At 40.3% G+C, this 16,665-nt stretch overlaps 1 protein-coding gene and 1 non-coding gene across 2 annotated transcripts in view; both read left to right on the plus strand.

The window, feature by feature from the left end:
• LOC124545109 (rabphilin-3A) overlaps positions 1-16,665 on the plus strand; it is a 1,015,241-nt gene that overhangs the window by 444,530 nt on the left and 554,046 nt on the right. The gene's annotated exons all lie outside the window — the stretch shown is intronic.
• On the plus strand, positions 5,629-5,735 carry LOC124546274. Its single transcript, XR_006967682.1, has one exon. It is a non-coding gene; the product is annotated as a U6 spliceosomal RNA (small nuclear RNA).

Below are 16,665 nucleotides of genomic sequence, written 5' to 3' on the forward strand. Positions count from 1 at the left end.
TACTACTTTGAACATTAGTTAATTCATTACACGGCGGCGCTAACACACTACTTTCGTCTTCACTGTCATTTCTCAGATTACTTTGGAGCCTAGTATTACGTTTTTCACACGCCATTATTGTCACAATATTTCACACAACACAGAAAACCACAATTTGAAGAGCAAAATAAGAAAACACATTAACATAGCATTGAAAATAATATCTCGTTAATTGCAAGTGCAGCTGCGAAATACTTGGTACAAATCTACAAGCATGCCACAACTGTTTTACTGTACAAGAATGAAAAACTATGACTACAAAGGAAATTCTCTCTACAATTACTTGCTAGCAATAAACAAAAGCTACACCAATTACACAAACTACAAGAAAATATCAGAAGATTCCAGTGAGGTATCCTCGGCTAAGGGTCGACATATGAAACGTCCCCTTAGAATAATTATAAACGACTGTGCTTAAACTGACACACAATATTTTTTAGCGCAACGCAATCTGACTTTCAATAATCCCTACAAAAGAATGGCCCTGAATAACATTAAACTATACCTTTCACAAATCACTTACCTCACAAAAATCTTCATTGCTCGAACTACTGCAATACAGCGAGCGCCACTACTGCCAGCTAAATAAAAGATTCTAACTACTGAAGGCACTAACTACTGATAGGCATAGTTAGCAAATGAAAGATTTTGATAAAGAACAAACAATGTATTTACCTTAATAGTGTTCTCATATATATAGCAGTTCATGATATCCAGTCTTACAAATTTCAAACCTCCGCCATCTCTCTCCCCACATCTACCACTGCTGGCGGCTCACCTCCAACTGCGCTACGCTACGCGCTGTTAACATCCAACTGCCCAACACTACAATGGCAGACAACAGTGCAAACTAGCCACAGACCGCACACAGCACAGCCAGTGACTTTCATACAGAGCGCACTACGTGGCGTTACCAATAAGAAACCCTAAACAGCCTACTTACAACTACATCATCATGCTCTCATTTTTTATGAAATGAAAAATCCTTACAATTTGTCGGTGAGAGAAAAAGGTGGAGACGTACACATGCCAGCTAATGAAGTTTTTCTTTTTAATACATGAAGTTCTAAGACACTGATGGGGAAAGCCTGAGAACGAAAGTAACTTTCGCGTGATGTGGCACTGCCAAGTCACCTAGCTCCATGAAACCTGGACCGTATATACACTACTGGCCATTAAAATTGCTACACCACGAAGATGACGTGCTACAGACGCGAAATTTAACCAACAGGAAGATGATGCTGTGATATGCAAATGATTAGCTTTTCAGAGCTTTCACACAAGGTTGGCGCCGGTGGCGACACCTACAGCGTGCTGACATGAGGAATGTTTCCAACCGATTTCTCATTCACAAACAGCAGTTGACCGGCGATGCCTGGTGAAACGTTGTTGTGGTGCCTCGTGTAAGTTGGAGAAATGCGCACCATCACGTTTCCGACTTTGATAAAGGTCGGATCGTAGCCTATCGCGTTTGTGGTTTATCGTATCGCGACATTACTGCTCGCGTTGGTCGAGATCCAGTGACTGTTAGCAAAATATGGAATCAGTGGGTTCAGGAGGGTAATACGGAGCGCCGTGCTGTATCCCATCGGCCTCGTATCACCAGCAGTCGAGATGACAGACATCTTATCCGCATAGCGGTAACGGATCGGGCAGCAGCGTCTCGATCCCTGAGTCAACAGATGGGGACGTTTGCAAGACAACAACCATCTGCACGAACAGTTCGACGACGTTTTCAGCAGCATGGACTATCAGCTCGGAGACCATGGCTGCGGTTACCCTTGACGCTGCATCACAGACGGGAGCGCCTGCGATGGTGTACTCAACGACGAACCTGGGTGCACGAATGGCAAAACGTCATTTTTTTCGGATGAATCCAGATTCTGTTTCCAGCATCATGATGGTCGCATCCGTGTCATTTTCAAGACAAAAATTGCACTGAGGTCACCCCGAATTATATTAGTCCGCTGGACTTCACAAAAGGCGCGACTTGGTTCTTAATAGGGTCTGTGACCCACGGACGGCAGTGCATGTTCTACAGCGTGCTCCCATGCTCGCCACAAGATTGGTAGCGGGCTCTTGTGGTACGGCGTTCATTTCTTCCACACAGCTCTGGAAAATGCTGAATGGTCGTTGGTGCACGTGAACGTGCCGCAATACGTCTCCCCAATGCATCACGTACGCGCCCGATTGTATTTTCGGGGTAACGGGCAGGTCACTCCATTCACTGAATATCCTCTCATTCTAAGAGCTCCTGCACTTGCGCTGTTCGATGTGGCCGCGCATTGTCATCCACAAAAATGAAGTCAGGGCAGAAACCACACCTGAAAAAACGCTCATAGGAAAGTAGTGAGACAATAACGTTGACCGATGAGTGTATCGTGCTCAACGCTCTGGAGATCAATACGTTTACGAGACAGTTTGCCTCCCAACATCATAGCCGACCGTCGTGGCCGTGCGGTTCTAGGCGCTACAGTCTGGAGCCGCGCGACCGCTACGGTCGCAGGTTCGAATCCTGCCTCGGACATGGATGTGTGTGATGTCCTTAGGTTACTTAGATTTATTTCTAAGTTCTAGGGGACTGACGACCTCAGAAGTTAAGCCCCATAGTGCTCAAAGCCATTTGAACCAACCAAACATCAGAACACCTGGACCGCCAAAACGATCACGTTCGATACTGTTGCTAGGTGGATTACGTACTTCCATATGGCAAAAGCTGGAAACACGTACTCTGCTCATGGACATTGTCGAACATGATAGTTTTGGTGTTTCAGGAGGTATGGTGTGGGGAGGGACATGTTGGATGGGCATACTGAATTCCAATGTTCTGAACACGATACATTCAGCTGTCAACGTTACTGTCACACTGTACTCCATCCCCACGTGGCCATGGGTGCATTCGGCCCTGACTTCATTTTCATGGAAGACACTGCGCTACCTCATCGAAAAAAGCAGGTGGGGAAGCTGTTGGAACTAGAGAATACTGGACGAATCATTGGTTTGTCCGTTTCTTCGACTTAAATCCCACTGAGCACGATTTCGATGCTTTGGCAAGACTGACTGCAGCACTTTAAAATGCACTATCGACCATTTAGCAGTTGTCAGCCGCACTAATAGTAGAATGGAACATACTACCTCAAGGATTCCTTACAAACCTTGTGGCAAGTGTGGGTGAACGTTGCAGGTCATGCACTGCTGTCCGTGGTGAACACACCCTATTGAAAACCATGTTGCGCTTTTTGTATTGATCATTGAACTATCGTTAATCGCACTAACGTCAGTGTAATTATTGTCTTTGAATAAAAATGTCATTTCTGTTCGTATTATTGCACACTTCTTTCAGTTATCTTTTGCATTCTTTTGCAGCAGTTCCTTCTATGTACTGTCCAAATTTTCATCGAGCTGTGTAACTTGTCTTTGAATAAAAGTGTCATTTCTGTTCGTATTATTGCATACTTCTTTCAGTTATATTCTGTATTATGTTGCAACAGTTCCTTCTGCGTACCGTCCAAATTTTCATCAAGCTGTGTGACTTGGCAGTGACAAATCATGCGAAAATCTTTTCGTCCTTACGTTTTGCACACCAGTGCCAAACAATTATTTGTGTACCTTTATTTTACGACGTTTTAGTTGCCGTTAGGTTGTGTGCTGCCCAGAAGCGTAACGTCTAGATTAGGGATATATTTATTAATAATATTCCGATTGCAGTCGTAATATTTTTAGTAATTGCTGTTCAGTGACTTTCGAAACAACTGTCACATTTTCTGAATAGACGTAATGAGCGCTACATCTGCTTCAGTTTATCGCCTAACTGTAATAGAACGACATTGTTTATGGTTTTAATTAGAAAACTGAAGCACAGAATTTCGTATTATTTACATTTACATAGACTGACGAAATAAAATAAAAATTAAAAAATTCTTACACTTCCAACACTAGATTTGATACGCTCATTAACATACAGCGTGACTCAAAATAATCGTCACAATTGACTGTTTCTATTGCTATGCGTGTAATTTATACTAGCTGATATTGTAAGGTAGTAATAATTTCATATTATTCTCGTTATGCATACAAATGACATGGAAATGCCTGCAAAGTGACGATAAGTATGAACTGTGTGGGAGCTAGTAGAAGGGACGGAGGAGGACGAGGAATCAGGAGAGAGACAGAGACAGAATGGCGGACAGACAGAGACCAGGTTATGTGCAATGAGATGGAGATGATAAGGGGCATTTATGTTTGAGACAGGAATAAGGAAATTGTATTCATTGCTTCTTGTGAGGCTGATGTATTAAGAGAGAGTAATTTGTTGTATTCACCATCTGCCTGTTCATTCAGCATCTTAGTGGCTGGGAAATTTTATTATTTTGAAGTTCATTTTTCTGAGACGCTACATAAATCTTCACGATGACTGTGCCTGCAAAGCCGCAAGAACAGGAGCACCAAATGTGAAATGACAGTAGGTTTAGAAGCTGAATTACAGAGCGGTATGGTACTCATATCTCTAGACATCTATCTTAATTTAGGTACCGTTGTTTCCTTTATGTGAATAGCCTGCTGATCCTTTAAACAGTACCACGGACAGTTCCTTCTGCAACTATGGTTCAGTCCGAGATAATCCTCCGTGCCTAATTAACTCAACGTCACCGGGGCGTTACCTCTAAATATTGTTCTCTTCCTTCGCAAAAGAAAGTACGGGAAACGACGTAAAATTCAAATTCAGAGGGCTCTCCGCGCTCATTGTTGCATCTCGCAATGCAATCTAATCGACCGTGTCGGCAATGCAGTTGTCGATTTACGGGTCAAACTTGTTAGGCAATAACACGGAAAAATGTTACCCAAGTGCTCCCCATCTCCATACCCCAAAACACACACAAACACACACACACACACGCACACACACACACACACACACACACACAAACACACAAACTAACAAATATCTGAATCGTTGAACAACCGATTTATTTATTCGCATCCTGAGACACGAAATACACTTCACATTAACGTGCAAATCTTTTCAATACATCAGCCCACGGATAACACAGGAGGGCAATGAACGTGAGGCATTAAGGGAATGATTTGGCTGACGAAATTCTTTTCCAATATCTCATGTTCCTCCGGAATGTCGTGTAGCATACAGCGGAGACTTTTCTTGGTCTCATTTTCGATGGTAATTTTGTCTGTAATACTGCGTGGTTCTCATCGATTTCCAAATTTTATGCGCCGAGACGAACTCATTAATTTCAACTTGGGCGCGCAAAAACAAATTAACCGAGACCGCTAGGTCACAGAGATTTATGAGTTCGCTGCGCTGTGAGATGAAATTCAAATATCCCTGCCTGAAAATTAAATCTTCGTGTTTGATCAAATACTTTAGATGATAATCTTAGACTAACTTTCCGATTCGCTATGGCTGATTCTCGTTCCAACAAAATGACGTGAAGAATGCGGAGAGGAGAAACTTCACAGTAGGGTAGATGTATGTACTATTTCTCTCGTTTAACTCTTGCACCTTAAATACCTTTTGGAACGTCAAAGAGATCTGTGACCTGTTTGCACCTAAACGTCACCAGCTCGTGGTCTGTACTCGCTTCGGTGGTACGTGTGCTGGTGCTGGGGTGATGCAGGAAGGATGACCGTGGCCCCTGCGCAAGGATGACACGCTGGATCGTGAGCCGTTCCATATTTTTTAATCTGTAAAGAAAAAAAAAGAAAATGGGTTTTTTGTTAGGGTGTCTCACTCTCAATCACGGATGTCGCCTGTAGATAACTTTTTCTTTTTCTTTTTTTTTTTGTCATCATCGACGCGCAAGTCACCGAAGTGGCATCGAATAAAAATACTTGCACCAGGCAACAGAACTACCCAGAAGAGGACTCCCAGCTAAAAAAATTGCTGTATTCACACTTTCACACTTCATTATTTTACATGTAGACGACTAGCCACAACCTGCTCACAGAACAGTCACCTACAAACTTTCGTAACCTTGTAAGGCACTTGCATAAACACATCAGTTTGTTTTCTTTTTTAGCTTTGACTGTTCTACTACACCAAAACGTCTTTTGATGAGACAAACAGAACGACATAATTGCTTCTTATTTCTGAGAAAGAATTACAGGGTAAAAATGCTATTAAAATTGAAATTTTTCAAGAGTTCGGGACGTCTGTAGTAGGAGAGGCGAATGGAAACCACGCACGAAATGTAAGTGATTTATTCAATAGTACTGCTTCAGCTTTTGGAGTCTATCAAGTAGACGTAAGTGCACGATTGAACGGTCTCTGTTTATGTCTGCATTCACAAAGACTTCGCTTAACCAGTTGTGACATTAGAGCATCATATGTGAACTGATAATAGACTCTGGAATTTTCTCGAAATACTATTCCAAGAATGGGTATTCGGACTGTTGTACCTTTATATGTATAACTGTTGAGCCTTTATATGTATAACACTGTGATTAACTTCATTGATTCACATGCAATGTATAACGTGAAAAATACGTGAGCGAAACTTTATTCATGTTGAGCCATTGTGTTACAATATCCATTTTTTAGTCTCAGATAGCAATGGATATATTATCGAACACAGTGCTGCCAAATCAGGGTTACTGAACACTGCCCTCCGAAATACCTTCACAAAAGAAGACGAAGTAAATATTCCAGAATTCGCATGAATAACAGCTGCCAACATGAGTAACGTACACGTACATATCCTCGGAGTAGTAAGGCAACTTGAATCACTTAATGAAAGCAAGTCTTCTGGTCCAGGCTGTATACCAATTAGGTTCCTTCCAGAATATGTTGATGCAATAGCTCCATACTTATCAATCATGTACAATCGTTCTCTCGACGAAAGATCCGTACCCAAAGACTGGAAAGTTGCACAGGTCACACCAATATTCAAGAAAGGTAGTAGCAGTAATCTACTAAATTACAGACCTAGATCATTAACATCGATATGTAGCAGGATTTTGGAACTTGTATTGTGTTCGAACATTGTAAATTACCTCGAAGAAATCGGTCTATTGACACACAGTCAACATGGATTTAGGAAACATCGTTCTTGTGAAACACAACTAGCTCTTTATTCGCATGAAGTGTTGAGTGCTATTGACAAGAGATTTCAGATTGATTCCGTTTTTATGGATTTCCGGATTGACTCTGTGCTACACAAGCGGCTTGTAGTGAAATTGCGTGCTTATAGATATCGTCTCAGTTATGTGACTGGATTCGTGAATTCCTGTCAGAGAGGCCACAGTTCGTAGTATCTGACGGAAAGTCATCGAGTAAAACAGAAGTGATTTCCGGCGATCCCCAACGTAGTGTTATAGGCCCTTTGCTGCTCGTTATCCATACAAACGATATGGGAGATAATCTGAGCAGCCGTCTTAGGTTGTTTGCAGATGACTAATAGTCATCAGGAGATCAAAAATAAATGCAAAACGATTTAGAAAAAATATCTGTATGGTGCGAAAATTGACAGTTGACCCTAAATAACGAAATGTGTGAGGTCGTCTACATGACTACTAAAAGGAATCCGTTAAACTTCGGTTACATGATAAATCAGTCAAATCTTAAGGCCGTAAATTCAACTAAATACTTAGGAATTACAATTACGAACAACTTCAATTGGAAGGAACACATAGAAAATGTTGTGGGCAAGGGTAAACAAAGACTGCGTTTTATTGGCAGGAAACTTAGAAAATGTAACAAATCTACTAAGGAGACTGCCTACACTACGCTTGTCCGTCCTCTTTTAGAATACTACGCTTGTCCGTCCTCTTTCAGAATACTGCTGTGCGGTGTGGGATCCTTACCAGATAAAATTGACGGGGTACATCCAAGAAGTTCAAAGAAGGGCAGTAAGTTTTGCATTATCGCGAAACAGGGCAGAGAGTTTCACTGAAATGATACAGGATTTGTGGTGGACATCATTAAAACAATGGCGTTTGACGTTGCGGCGGAATCTTCTCACGAAATTACAGTCACGAATTTTGTCCTCCAAATGCGAAAATATATTGTTGACACTGACCTACATAGGGAGAAACGATTACCACGATAAAATAAGGGAAATCAGAGCTCGTACGGAAAGATATAGGGGTTCGTTATTTCCGTGCGCTATACGAGATTGGAATAATAGAGAATTGTGAAGGTGGTTGGATGAACCCTGTGCCAGACACTTAAATGTGATATGCAGAGTATCAACGCAGACGTACACGTAGACGTAGTCAATCTGTGTAATAATTTGAGCCGAAGCTACTATAGAATTTAAAAAATCTAAATATTCGTGTATGCCAGATACAGACATTACAATTCCGTAAATTTGCACTGCAGTACAGGAAACACACAGTAATATACCAACCGCGTACTTACAATGACGAACCAGTGCAAGGTAAGAACTCCGTACAGGCTCAAATACTCTATTAACAATATTTAACATGCAAAGTACTAATACTAAGTGTCTAATGACTATGAATTGAGTATGTTACAATATATTATAAAATATTTCTTCCGGGCACTAAGTAATAACTCTCATCCTTTTGTCAGTCAACAAGTTTTTCAAATTTGAAAAGGTTCTTCCCATTTCACATGGCTATAGATAGGAGAACTTCAGTGCAGCAATGTCAAGATGACATTAATCGAAATTTTCTGTAATTTCAGTGGTGGATATCGCCAATAAAGTGTAATACCAAATACCTGACCAACGCCTTACCGCTTTAACAAAAACTGGGCCTGCAACTGATTTGGTCGTTACTCCTTGTTAACAGAATCGTATACTTCCACAGGAGACACAAAAGGAGTCCTGACACAGAAACCCTTCGTAGACTGATGTTGAATATTCTATTTTCCGCAGCACTTCCAATACCTGTGACATCTGCCATACAGTCAGCTACCGACTGAACCACTTTTGACGATTATTTAATAGGCGTAGGTGTCTGGATCGGTTGTGTAATCTGGAATCACATTCTATAATCTATTTACAATTCCGACTTAAGAGAGTGGCACAGTAATCTGAAAACAGTGCCGAGAACCCCAGCAGATGTACACTATTGGTTATTAAAATTTCAGTGCTATGAAGGCGGCACTCAACGAAGGTTTCACTGGGTTGACGCGAACTCAGTACTTGAGTAATCAAATAGTTAGCATTTCATCGCAACACCACAAGACAGATAGGAACAAATTCATCTACATTCTCTATTTTAGAAAACTTTACGCAGCAGACTCCTCATTCATGAACTGTATTTGGATGATGTTTGTTTGTGAACAGATTGTTTTATGCTTCATGTAAGAAAGAGAAATGTTTACCATCAGGAGACGGAATTCGACAGCTTCCTTCGCGTTGTTTTGCCCTGACAGGGAAGTTCTGAAGAAATTTTTGCAGCTTGTTCTTTTATTTTTCGTCACATCGGTTACCTTGATTACGGAAGCACCACCATACTAGCACCAACAATCTGGCCATATTAGAATTCTCTTAGCTCCAATATAATGCGCTCACAACTACACAGAACACTGATGACCGTGACTGATACTCGCAACGTATTCTGGACGGTGCAAGGTGCTGTTCACGGTCAGATACAACAGCGTATCCTATAGTTTTGGGTGACATCTGTCTTTGTGTTCAAGTTCGTATTTCTTGCAGTGTTTTCACAGTTTTGCCCAACACCTGTAGATTTGTTTCGTTTCTATTTTAAAGATTGTCGAAGAAAGGATTGTAACCATATTCGCAGATAGTTTCAATTATATTAATTTATTTTAGTCCCTTTGTTTTATCGAGTAGGATCTTATGTATCTGATTCAGCATTGCTTTGAAAAGAGCTATTATGTTGACGTGGGTGACAAAACTTATTTTTGTTACTTCCACAATTGGTTATTGGTTTCCTGAATATGCCAAACTGGTGTTTCTCGTTTTTGTTCATAACTGTAACGTCAAGGAAATTTCTGTTTTTCATGTTTTACAGTCTAGTTGATATTTTTGGATATTTTCCTGAGTTGATTTGCAAGACTGTCTATTTCATCACTTGTACTATTAAAAAAAAGGATTACATAATCAACGTATCTCTTGTAAAAGACAACTTTATCATTAATCTGATGTTTTGTTGAGAAAAATTGCAGCTCTAGGTTGTTTATGTAGTTTAGCAGTCCAGTTGGACTATTACTCGATATATTTATAAAGAAATTGGAGCAGCAATTTTTCTCAACAAATAGTCAGGTGAAGACACCAGCCAGCATGATCTTCCAAATAAAAGTCGTTGGAGAAGAGGAGCATCATAATCAACTTTTAAGTTCGACAGAAAACCAGAAAATTCTTTTTTACAATTGACACTGAAACCTTATTACAGATTGTAGTGGTGTGTTCAGTCCAGTCTAAGTTATAACCTCACTCTACCTAGTTGGATTGCGATATAAATGGCGGTGATCGCGTATGCCTTATGGAATTTTACAATGAGTAAGGCTATCGTTACAGAAGGAAAATAACACCGTATAATAGGAGGGAAGTGTACAACAGACGCTTCTGAAAGAAGAATCTATTCTAAACCTAATCTAAATAGTGATTATAATTTTGAAATTGTTGGAATTTAGTGCAATCGCTCACGAACCACACAGTGGTGTGGGGGAAGGGTATTACGTAATATTTAATACAAAAAATACTGCTTAGCAAAATAAAGTGAAAATTAAACGGTCGTCAGCCCACACTTATCCAAAACACAACAGTTGACGAAAAAAATAAATGAATAAGAAAGCACTGAGATTGCGGTCACTTACTCTGAAATACTAAAGTTAAATAAAGCTGCTGGTTAAATACGAGTAAATAACTGACTGTAACTGAAACTTTGTTAGGTAAAAAAATGATTTTCAGTAGCCTCAGCGTAACGTAATAGAAAATTTGGAAAAAGGCATGTAATTTGCTTTTAATTATTGAAAGACTGAACTGAATTTATTTCAAGCAAATGAGCAATTGATTTACTTTTAACATTTTATTATTATTTTGAGCTTTTCCTCATTACAGAGGCTTATCTCCAACATAATAATTTACATGGAAATGACAATACAAACAATAAACGTTCTTAAACTATACTCTCAAAATATTTCTCCAGGTGTTTCGATCTTGCGTGTCCTCTTCCTCTGCGCCCATTCTCCTCATTGTGTGCTGTACATTTTGGAGCCAGGTGGTCACATGTCGTCCTATTCTTCTTCTCCCCTCCGGTTCCCACTCCAGTATCAATTTTGGTATTCTGGCTTCCTCCATTCGTCGTACATGCCCGTACCTCTGTAATTTCTTCCTATCCATTACGTCATATATTCTTTCTTTTATTTCCATTCTCCTTATTACTTCGGTGTTCCTTATCTTTTCTTTCCTGGAGATTCTTGCCGATCTTCTCCAAAAGTCCATCTCTAGAGCTTGTAATTTTTTAATGTGCTTCATGTTAATTGTCCAGGTCTCCGTTCCATACAGAACCACTCTCTCTAATATGGATTTGTATATTAATTTTTTAGTTCTGCTCATTACATTCCTGCTCCATAAGACTGAGTTAAGCATCCCAATGACCCTCCGTCCGCTACTAATTCTTTTATTGATTTCTGAGTCTGATTTTCCCTCGATTTCTAAAATGGATCCCAAATAACAGAAAGTGTTTATCTTTTTGATTTTCTTTCCTTCAATGTACTTTTAACATAAGAACAATAAAATACGTACCAAGAAGCCAGCAGAAGTCACTTGCTAAGCTAAATTCAGAGTAACTGAAATTGCGCACTTTAAATTTGTACTGTATCTTTGGCTATTAGTTATTCCAGTGAAAGTTTACGTTACTTCAAGTCAGTGAAGTTAATACTCAAAATTACAAATCAATTAAGCTTCTCTTATGAAATATGAGACTGAACAGTTACTGCGGAGCACAATTTAGACTGATACTGGTCATTAGCAAGCAAACAAAAGTGGCTGTAAATAGATAATCGGTTTACGTATCTTTACAAAACTCGATTATTGCATGGAAAGAAAAGGGACCCTGCTTGGTGATGACGTTTGAGGACAAAGAGAACACAGGTGCCCTACAGGTTTTAACTCTTCGCAGAAGAGCTTCTGTAAAGTGTGTAAGGTAGGAGACGAGGTACTGGCAGGTGTGAAGCTGTGAGGACGGGGCGTGATTCGTGCTTGGGTTGCTCAGTTGGTAGAGCACTTGCCCGCAAAAGGCAATGGTCCCGAGTTCGAGTCTCGGTCCGGCACACAGTTTTAATCTGCAAGGAAGTTTCACATCAGCGCACACTCTGTTGCAGAGTGAAAGTCTCATTCTGGTGCAATATTAGTTATACTCTGTCAGTTACCAGTCTTACAATGTTGTAGCTGTGCGGGCGACGAAGAATTTAGCCTACGACAATACTGAGCTGCTCCTGCTGCTGCTGCTGCTGCTGCTGCTGCTGGTTGACCACCACGAGTCTTCTCCAGAGCCATTGATAATTATGGGAGAGGCAATAGTTAGAATTGAACTTCTCCCTGTCCACTCCGACCGTCCAACTCAATACTCACTGGTAAATGAAATAGATGCGCCTATACTGGCGCGACCATAACTGCACACCGCGTCTGCGGGATCGCCCAACAAACACTTCCGCATTCTTTCAAGACTCAAGCTGCTGTGTTCACCTCGCTCGCAGTGCGATAGAGTCTCTCCATACGCAGAGATAAACATTGGCACAGCTGTTGCCATTTCGTCGTTGCTATCGATACATTTAAACAATTAAACAATGTTTTTTTGGCGATTACCCAGAAATTTATAATATTTACATTATAGTTACTATTGCATCCATAACATATTAAATATATTTTCCTTAATAAAACTTACCGATCTAGAAATAGCAGTATATTGGAAGTTATCAACAGATATTAAACGGCGAAAATGTTTGTATTGTGCAGAAGATATTTTATCTGCGGTTTCGGTGTTATGAAGTGATGGCCCAAAATTATCCCCAAGCTCTTTGCTGAAGAGAAAAAAGTTACTTCTGTGCTTTTTAGGTTTAAGGATGGAAGAGATCTTCTGACTGAGGGGTGATAAATCTTTGTGAGGGATTAAGATTGCTTGCGGTTTAAATGACTCAAGTTTCAAATCTTTCTTCTATGCCCTCTCTGATGAGATAAGTTTTTAAATTCTGTCACCGTAGCAAACCGTGACCAAAAAATTTGTAGATGTTTTGAAATACAGGACTGTTTCTTGATTATCCTCTTAACTTTTACAGTGCCTACAGGGACTAAATTTATATTATTAGTTGCTTCTTCTTCGCACACTATTGTATACGCCACTCATAACGTAACTCCGTTATAGTCTTGGCCGAAACACTTGCTTACATCTGTACCTCTTCGTGATATAGATTCAGTTAACTGATATTTGTATGCTGATGCATATTGAGCATGGACCTGGGAAAAGGGCCGGCCGCGGTGACTGAGCGGTTCTAGGCGCTTCAGTTCGAAACCGCGCTACTGCTACGGTCGCAGGTTCGAATCCTGCCTCGGGCATGGATGTGTGTGATGTCCTTAGGTTGGTTAGGTTCAATTAGTTCTAAGTCTATGGGACTGATGACCTCAGTTGTTAAATCCCATAGCGCTTAGAGCCATTTGAACCATTTGAACCTGGGAAAAGGTGTAAGTGATTTGAAGATCTTTACCTTGGAATGATTTCCGAAACAGTTTTTTATTATTTAAACACAGCGAAACACTTCTCTCGACAGATCAAGTTTACTGAATTTTTCACTTTTCCTCCCCATTTAAATTTTTTCTTACATTATACTATTTTTTTAATTGCAGAGGCTGGTTATCCTTAATGGCATTTCCCCAGTCGTCCTATCCCCACTACGTTCCTACTGTTATCGCTGATAGTTTCCTTTATTGTGCAGTGATTATATTCTGCATAGCCTCTTAGAGAAAACAACATACCGCGACGAGACGTAGATCCTAAGAATACAGGAAACTTTATGGTGGCCCATGCCGTTGCTTAGCATCAGTTCGAGACGAAATGAGTGCAGACAACATGAATATGTCCGTTCTGACATAACAAATTCTAAGAAGACCTTGAAATGCAGTAAGAGCACGGATCATCGACAGCAGTCAGAAGGTAAGCCACAACAAATATCTCAGGTCTAGCAATCCGTAGCATCCGAAACACAAGCAACAAACTGAATGCATCTTTTTGCAGAGGTATAACAGGCTTTTATACGTAATGTATATGGAAACCTTCGACATTGCAGTTATGTTCAGAGTCATTTGATTTTGTAAACTAGTCATTCTGACTGCTTATCCAAGTTTGTGGCAAGCAGTGTGTGTTGGAGGAGCATGAATTCGACAGACATTTTAATTAAATGAAAAGCAGACTACTACAAATTACTCATTGTCTAACAAGGTTTCAGCGCCAAGCGTGCTCTGTCTTCGCTCGTTCATACATTGTTCGTCAAAAGGAGTGTGTCACCGTAGCGTCTAGAAAAATATGGCTTTCGGCGATGACGGAAACGTCACAGGGTGTCGCACTATCCCCACCACACCGCCCCAGCTGTAACCAAGCGGTCAATTAAAAACCAGAGCCGGTCTCTGTGGCCGAGCGGTTCTAGGCGCTTCAGTCTGGAACCGCACGACCGCTACGTCGCAGGTTCGAATCCTGCCTCGGGCATGAATGTGTGTAATGTCCTTAGGTTAGTTAGGTTTAAGTAGTTTTAAGTTCTAGGGGACTGATGACCTCAGATTTTAAGTCCCATAGTGCTCAGAGCCATTTGAACCATTTTTGAAAAACCAGAACTGGAAGGCCAGTCGGAGAGCGCTGTGTTTCGCCCGCATGCATGTAAATCCGCTGATTTTTGCTAACCGTCTATAGTACTGCCGCTTCTTTGAAAATTTGCCTCCTTACGTGTGAAAAATATTTCCTCTGAAAATCATATTTATTTGCGACGAGTTTACTTGTTTGAGAAATTATGTTTATAGTTTTTTTTGGTAGTGATGTTTTAAATAGCGAAATCAGGAAATTATGTATGTATGAAGTGAAATGTGAAGCTTCTAGAATAGTTTCCACCAGGAATGTTGAATGTTGGCGCAGTCGTAAAAACAAACCCTATATCATGAATGCTATCTAATGGCCGCCAGGTAAATTACATGAAATGCAATTATTCAAATAGAGTGTAAACGCATAAATGGAAAATTGGTATTTTTCGTAGTAATGTTTGATACGGTACTCACACATAGCATATCTGCTATACTTTGATGCATTTTTTGCATCAGACGTTTTTATATTTTGATTGGGGTAGTGGTTAAAAAATTATTCTCTTGTGAAATGTAGGCTTTAGACACGTAAAATGGACCTCCTGAAGTTGCTTAAACTGGGTCCTTCGCTTTTTCGCGTTTTAAGTCTTCCGGTATTAGTGTACAATCTTATTCCCTTAGAATTCTCTTGCTGATTCCAAGAGGGTAATAGGGAAGGTTGATCAGAGAAAGTGGAATCTGTCTAAAACGATTAAAGCTATTGACGTAGTCCAGAAACAGGTGAGTTGTAAGAAGGCCAGTGAACAGTTTATTATTCCAAAAACACTTCTTATGAGGGTATCCAACATGAAGTACAGTTCACCTGAGGAAGCAGCTAAAACAAAACGAGGAAAACCTGCAGTTTCGCGGAAAGATCTTGAAGAAGAACATGTTTAGTGTTGTCGTGCTGTGGAAGCTTCTTCCTTCAAGCTTACTCGCAATCACTTGTGAAGAATAACTATACAACTAGCAGAGAGAAATAACATTGAACACCCTTTCAAAGATGAAATTACTGGAAAAAATGGGGAAGGCGAGGGAGGGGTGGAGGGGGGAGGGGGGAGGGGGGAGGGGGGGGGAGGTAGTTCTTATACGACACAAAACCAGACTGTCAGGCCTCTCGAGCTCGGCAAAGAAAACACTCAGGAATTCTATAACTGCCGGGAAGATGTTATATTATACCTACTTTGAAACTAGATTATGTTTTCTCCGATTTAATACCTTATTATAATTTCGTTTAGTTTTATCTCTACTATTCGTACGTGGGATCCGACTTTCGCAGCAATTTTTGGAATCCGCTAAGTGTAAAGTTATTTTAAAAAAATTTCAGAATAGCTTCTCCTTTATTTCCTATTATTAAAATGTAAATCGTACATAACATTATCAAGTAAATATTACGTGTTTTAATACACAATTTTACGAGTAACTATTTTATATTCTTTTAAAATAAAAAACGAAATGGGAGATCGCTTTTAGGCTCGTTCACACTCAGCAATTTAAGCTGTAGTGTTAGTTTGCTGCCCATAGTTGAAAATAATACCTTGGCATAAATAGTGGGGGAAGGGGTGGATGGGGGGCGGGGGAGGGTGGTCGTTTGCATCTGTTGACGTGCCTATTCACAAAACACTACCCGGTTATGAAAATCGGCACCATAACGTTATTGATGCAACGACGCGTTATTTGGATGATAGCTATGATGATGCAGTATTGTGACAATATTTCCTACAGACATACCAGAATCGCGGTATAACTGCCGTGTGCTTATACGTGGCGAGTCCCTTAATTCTCTGTTCTATATGTCGGAGAAATACAATGTTGCGAATCGGGTTTCCAATTAGATGTTATGAAATACTGGCCT

This window comes from Schistocerca americana, chromosome 8 (genome assembly GCF_021461395.2).
Source record: "Schistocerca americana isolate TAMUIC-IGC-003095 chromosome 8, iqSchAmer2.1, whole genome shotgun sequence".
Taxonomy (NCBI): domain Eukaryota; kingdom Metazoa; phylum Arthropoda; class Insecta; order Orthoptera; family Acrididae; genus Schistocerca; species Schistocerca americana.